At 40.9% G+C, this 7,279-nt stretch overlaps 1 protein-coding gene across 1 annotated transcript in view; it reads right to left on the reverse strand.

The window, feature by feature from the left end:
* LOC132400263 (triadin-like) overlaps nucleotides 1-6,486 on the reverse strand; it is a 264,638-nt gene extending 258,152 nt beyond the window's left edge. Inside the window, exon 1 of the mRNA XM_059981238.1 lies at nucleotides 6,449-6,486. The gene's annotated coding sequence lies outside the window, so the exon portion shown is untranslated. The remainder of the gene's footprint in view (nucleotides 1-6,448) is intronic.
* Between the last annotated feature and the right edge of the window lie 793 nt (nucleotides 6,487-7,279).

Consider the following 7,279-nt stretch of genomic DNA (forward strand, 5'->3'; position numbering starts at 1 on the left):
AATGATCCAGAAATCTGAATCCCTGCCCCCTGCTCCAATCCCTCAGCCACGCATTTATCCTCCACCTCATCGTATTCCTATTCTCACTGTCGCGTGGTGCAGGCAGTAATCCTGAGTTTACTTCCTTTGAGGGCCTGCCTCTCAACTTCCCTCCTACCTTCCTGTAGTCTGTTTTCAGAACCTCCTCCCTTTTCCTACCTATGTCGTTGGTACCAATATACATCACATCCTCTGGCTGTTCACCTTCCCACTTAAGGATATCGTGGACGCAATCTGAAACATCCCAGACCCCGGCACATGGGAGGCAAACTACCATCCGTGTTTCTTTCCTGTGTCCAAACAGTCACCTGTCTGACCCCCTAACTATAGAATCCTCTATCACTGCTGCCATCTTCCTTTCCCTACCCTTCTGAGCCACTTGCTTCCCCCAGATAGGTCATTTCCCCCAACAGCATTCAAACAGGAGTACTTATTGTTAAGGGGGATAGCCACAGGGGTATTCTCTAGTATCTGTCTCTTGCCCTTCCCTCTCCTGACTGTTACCCACTTATATGTTTCCCCAGGCCCCGGTGTGACTACCTGCCTATAGATCCTCTCTCTCACCTCCTCACTTTCCCTGACCAGACGAAGGCTATCAAGCTGTATCTCCAGTTCTCTAACATGGCCCCTAAGGAGCTGCAGCTCAACGCACCTGGCACAGATGTGGCCATCCAGGAGGCTGGGAGTCTCCCGGACATCCCACATCCGACACCCAGTACAGAACACTGGCCTCACAGACATACTTCCTATTTCTTTTCTTCAGAAGTAACTTACCTCACATTGACCCATTATTGCCTAAGCCCCATTGAGCCAAAGCCCTCTTACCCTGACTCCCTCTACTCTGTCACCTGCTCCATAAAACTGTCTTCTTCTTAAATTCCTTCCGCCAGTCTAACTCACTGACATCCACATGCCTGAGCAGTCGTTCCTCAATCAAATAATGTTCAAAAAAGTCGAAGAAATGTTTTCGATCCTTCATTAGTAATGAACAAAACATACAATCTTGAAACAATGAAATTTACAAAACTAAAACTAAAGCTATTATATGTACTTAAGCGGACTTAAGCGAATGTAATTTGGTGAAGTTAAGTGGTCAACAAAAGATATAACACCCAGAAGTCCCAGCACTAAAAACTAACCAGAATAAGCATGAATATATAATTTATTCCCTTTGATTTACCACACCCCTCCTACATGACTAGCTACCTTTAATAACAGAATACAGAACATGCAATACAGAATAAAATGCAGATAGAGAACAGTTGAATGGCTCTTACAGGGATAAAGAAACCAAGATTTCCTCTCTATGTGTAACAGCTTTTAACTGTGGCAGGACAGGATGAGAAGTCTGTTAATGAGGCTTATGGTATCTTAAAACCGGAACAGAATTCAGAATAGCAGAAAAATATTTCTAAATATTGCCGAGCCTCTGCGTGAGTATTTTTCTGGATTTTCATCATCCAGGCATCCCAGTATAGGGACTTGCCTCTGTGCTACATTAAAAATAACCTAGGTTTCCTGCTTTGATAAATTTCTAAGCCAGCGGCAATATCTGTGGCCTTGCCGAATGTAGTTGTCCCTTTGCTGTATTAGTGAACTCCACAAAGGGTCAAGAAAAATTTCGACAACTTTCCTATTCTCAGGCTGAAAAACTTGCCTTGGGTTAAGCAACACTGTGGTCTGTAATCTTAGCTTATTGCAAGATCTACTCCTGTAGGACTCAGTTATGTGAGACACATCTTATGAAGAACATCAAAGCATTGAAGGTGCAGAAGAAATCAGCCGGAACAGTGTCAAAAATGAGAGAAGTCAATGATATGAAGAAACTAGAGCCGCAGTGGAGACTGGAGACTGCATGAAAATATTCTAAATCATAAGCTGTTTTGACAACATAAATGAGAAAAAATATATTTTCCTTGGTGATAAATTTGATAGCCATTAGACACAAACATAAGGTGATTCTCAGAATGAACAAAGACAACACAAATCAACTCATTTCTGTGGTCTGAAGTACACTGGCTGTAAGTGTGTTTGTAGAAATTACAAGAGAACAATGTATATGAAATTGAAGAGAAGACACTAAGACATATGCAAGTCCATAGAAAATAAACTGAGACCAGATTAACGGTCCTCACTTAGAGATGGCACCAGAACACTGGACTGAATGGCTTTCTTCGACTGTGTATCATTCCAGATATTCGATGATTCTAGGAAAAGGTCATCAAATTCAAAAGAGATTGGGGAGACATTAGTAATGATCTCTCTAGATTCTGGAATGGTTCTAGGGATCTGGAAGACTGCAAGTGTTGAATGTTGAAAGGCCTAGACAGAGCAGATGTGGTAAGGATGTTTGCCATGGTGGGAGAGTCTAGAACAAAGCGCACAGCCTCAGGATAGAAAGGCATCCATTTAAAGAGAGATGCAGAGAAATTTCTTTAGCCAAAGGGTGGTGAATTTGTGGAATTTGTTGCCATGTGCAGCTATGGAGGCCAGGCCGTTGGGTGTATTTAAGGCAGAGATTGATAGGTTCTTGACTGGACATGGCATCAAAGGTTACGGAGAAAAGGCTGGGAAATGGAGTTGAGGAGGAGAAAAAAAAAGGATCAGCTATGTTTGAATGGCAGAGCAGACTCGATGGGCCAGATGGCCAAATTCTGCTCCTATGTCTTATGGTCTTCAAGAAGGGAGGGTGATAGAAGAAAGAAAATTATAGGGCAGAAATGTCACTTTGTGTCTTTGGTGCCTTAAGATCTTTTGAGATTTGCTTTCCATACACTTTGTACTTACAGCAACTGAATTAACAAAATTAAATTTGTCTATGCTGGAAATATCCTTCAATATCAATGCAAAGATCAGATTAAGTTTGGATTTGCTGTATATTACTGATATTGTTCTTGTTTGCAATATGCAGTATTCACAGTTATTTTCTCTCTTTTATCTTCGGCTGAATATCTTATTAGCTGCTTCAAAGGTGTTGAAAGTCACTACTGATGATGATGGCCTCCGTTGGTTGGGGTCGACCATGGATGCTGCGTCCAAGCTGTCCAAGGTCGGCACACAAGCCAGGGCAGTGCAAAGATGAGAAAATCTGTAGGTGCTGGAAATTCAAGTAACACACACAAAATGCTGGACGAATTCAGCAAGTCTCAGCAGCATTTACGGAAAAGAGTAGGCAGACGACATCTCGGGCTGAGACCCTTCATCAGAACTGGATCTGATTAAAGGTCCTGATGAAAGGTCTCAGTCCAAAGCGTTGACTGTTTACTCTGATCGATAGATGCTGCCTGACCTGCTGAGTTACTCCAGCATTTTGTGTGTGTTACTTTGATTTTCAGCATCTGCAGATTTTCTCAAGTTTGTAATAGGCCAGTTAGTCTGACCGCAATAGCTGGAAAGATGTTGGCTTTCCTGATTAAGAATATGGTTTCAGGGTTCTTGGAGGCATGTGGTAAAATAGGCTAAAGTCAGCATGGTTTCCTGAAAAGAAAATCTTGCCTGACAAATCTGTTGGTATCCTTTGAAAAAATAACAAGCAGGATAGACAAAGGAGAGTTAGTTGATGTTGTATACATAGATTTTCAGAAAGCCTTTTAACGAAGTGCTGCATATGAGGCTGTTTAACGAGATAAGAGCCTATGGCATTACAGGGAAAATAATAGTGTTGGCTGATTGGCAGGAGGCAAAGAGCAAGAATTAAGAGAGTCTTCTCTGATTTGCTGCCAGCAACCACTGGTGTTCCACAGGGGTTGGTGTTGGAACCGCTTCTTTTTATGTCATATGTGAATGAGTTGGATGACAGAATTGATGGCTTTGTGGCCACATGTGCAGACAATATGAAGACAGGTGGAGGGGCAGGTAGAGCTGAGGAAGCGGAGAGGCCGAAGAAGGACAGATTAGGAGAATGGGGAAAGAAGTGAAGGTCTCTGGGAGTATATGGTCATGCACGTTGATAGAAGGATTGTTTTATGAACAGGGAGAAAATTCAATAATCTGAGGTGCAAAAGGTCTTGGGAGCTTTTTTTGCAGAGTTCCCTCAATGTTAATTTGCAGGTTGAATCGGTGATGAGAAAGGCAAATGCAATGTTAGCATTCACTTTGACAGGACTGAAATATAAAAGCAAAGATGTAATGCTAAGGCTGTATAAGGCACTGATTAGACTGTATTTGGAGTATTGTGAGCATTTTTGGGTCTCTTATCCAAGTGAAACCCCTTTTTACTAGGCGCTTCTGAAAATGCGGCTTGGGACTCTGTGGTGAGAAACTCACCTTTCTCAGGCTTCGTATGTCTAGAATGTATACAACAGATCGTACACTGTATGCAACTATAAAGAAGTATACTTAAAAATGTTAACTTAAGCAACCAGTTATTAAAGGAAAGAAAGAAAAAAAACTAAAAGGATAAAACAGTCACGTGTGCACAGTGGAGTACAGATTTTCCGGAAGCCGTAGTTTTTGACGTACACACTGCACCTTCTGAATGTCACTTGAAATCCATCTCGAACAACCGGCCTCCCCCGTAGGAGTATTGGTCCTTCCTCCTTGAGGCCATTCATCAGCACAAAGCACCTTGTGCAACACGGACGGCAGACTTAGCCATCTTCCCTCCTGGCTTCTCCCAGCTCCCACCAACAAAGACCTTGACCCACACCATGGTCATGCTCCTCTGCCCAGCACTCTCTAAAACCTTCTCCCAGTTCCACCAGCCAGACTGGCTGACACCACATTCCGAAGTTGTTCAACAAAGCCCCTTATCTCAGCTCAAAGCAAGACAGGTTGAAAACAGGACAGAGTGTTCTTACAGATCTGCTAAAATGAAATTCTTACAGCATAGCATTAAAAATCTCAACCAGGGTAATACACAAGGAACAATGTGGTGACATTGGAGAGGGTTCAAAGGAGGTTCTTGAGAATAATTCTGGGATTGAGAGGCTTATCATTTGAGGAGCTTTTGATGGCTTTGACCCTGAACTCACTGGAACTTAGGAGAATGAGGAGTAATCTCATTGAAACTTATCGAATATTGAAAGGCCTAGATAGAATAGATGTGGGGAGGATAGTTCCTATAGTGGGCGAGCCTAGGACCAGAGGGCACAGCCACAGAATAGAGTGATATCAATTTAGAACAGAGATGAGGAGAAATATCTTTATCCAGAGGGTGGTAAATCTGTGGAATTTGTTGCCACAGGCAGTTGTGGAGGCCAAGTCACTGGGATATTTATGGCGGAAGTTGATAGGTTCTTGATTAGCCAGAGCATGAAAGGTTATGAAGAGTAGGCAGGAGAATGGGGTTGAGAGAAAAAAAATGGATCAGCCATAATGAGATGGCAAAGACATGATGGGCTGAATAGCCTAATTCTGATCCTATATCTTATGGTCTCATGGAAACACTACAATATGTGTATTTAGCATTCTTTGAAATATTGAATGGTTCGTCATATATAATAATGGAAGCAGAAGGATTATTAGGTTAGGTGCTGATCCTGAAACCCTTTGTTGTTGGTCTCCAGAAAATCCTACTACTGGGGTGATCAATTACGGAAAAGCCTAAAACATAAGAAGCAGGTGTAGAGTATTCAGCATTTCATATCTCCTTCCACATTCAATTAAATCATGGTCATACTTCTCTTCTGCTTTATATTTTGTAATACTTTCAAGAGATTCCATAACCACTAATTGAAGAAACGTTCCCATATCTCTGTATTGAATGGTCAACGTCTGATTGTGAGACTGACTCCCAGACACACTAGCCATGGGAAACATCATCTCTGCCTATGCCTTGACAAGTCCCATATAATACAGTATTCAAAATAGCTCTTAAAAGCATTTTATTTCAAAGATTTTAATAAATGAATCTGACAGACTTCAGTCAACTAAATCTATGCACCCCAGAGGGGGGACCAATTCTCAAACTGTGTATTTATTTTTTCAGAAATGGGATTTTACAAACATCACTTCCCTGATTGATAGAGATCATTTTTACCTCCAGTCAAGATTTTGCTATTTATAAATAGGAAAATAATTTCTGTAGAGGATTCAAATTATGTGAATTGAATATGAAGATGAGGTAATGTTGGGAAAGTGCACGAAATGCATTCAAACATCATCAGATTTTAGCATTGAGCATTATCGTTGATCATAAATCTTTGCTAGTCATGCTTCTTATACCTATTTGACACTTAGCATTTAAAAGAAAGATTAATTATCTCTTGTTTTGGTCCACTTAGTTCAAATTCAAAAAAAACATTTGAGTGCCTAAACCTTGAGGCATTCATGACATTAAGACACAAACATAAATCACTGTCAAGAACTCCATTGAATATTTTAATTAGAATTCTATCAGGATAGTCTTCAGGTAAAGAGTATAATTTCAAATAAAAACTAATCCTTATTATTGGGGTAGAGTACTTACTTTTAATCTCCTTGTGTTTAGTTGGAACAGCATCCTTCACCTCTGTAAGAAGTAAGTAATAATAAGAAGAAAGAGTTAATATACCAGAAAGTAAAAAGATATATGTGTTTGGTAATTTCTTGAACACTAGAAAAATAAGATAATGGTTTGTTGATAGATCCTGAGAGTATGGACAACTCTTTGCGTATTTATTTAGCACATATATTTCTGAGTGGCGGGGTAGAGATGTGTCTCTACTAAAGAAGGTGTAAGGTGCTCTTTCCCTCTGCTAACCAGCAGGTCACCCTTGGGCAAGGTGCAGCACCTACTTAGCATCCCTTCCCCCCCCCCCCCCCCCCCCACAGTCAGGGTCATGTGAAGCCATGGGAGCATGTCTTGAATGGTCACATGAACAGCTGGTGCATATCACAAGTCCACTGAGCACTGACACCTGGCAGACAATCTCTAAAGAGTATTGACAATGTCTTGTAAAGATACTGCCCAAAATTAGGGAACGGCAAACCACTTCTGTAGAAAAACTTGCCAAGAGTAATCAAGTCCGTGATTGCTCAGTTCATACAACATGGAACATAATGAATGAATTCATTATGAGTTCTACATATTGCTCTGGTCAGATTGAGAGCTGTATCATTATAGTGATGAATCCAAAGGTCTCCAGGAAGTTCAGTAAATGAACACAAATCAATGCATAGAGAATTGTTTAAAATTTGCCAACATTTGATATAAAACCTGATTCTGATTCTGATAATTAGGATTAGTATAGCTATCTGCTTCGTGGTAGGTGTGGATATGCTTGGTCAATGTGCCTGTGTCTGTTTTCTATCACTTGAA

The sequence above is a fragment of the Hypanus sabinus genome, chromosome 10, assembly GCF_030144855.1.
Source record: "Hypanus sabinus isolate sHypSab1 chromosome 10, sHypSab1.hap1, whole genome shotgun sequence".
Taxonomy (NCBI): domain Eukaryota; kingdom Metazoa; phylum Chordata; class Chondrichthyes; order Myliobatiformes; family Dasyatidae; genus Hypanus; species Hypanus sabinus.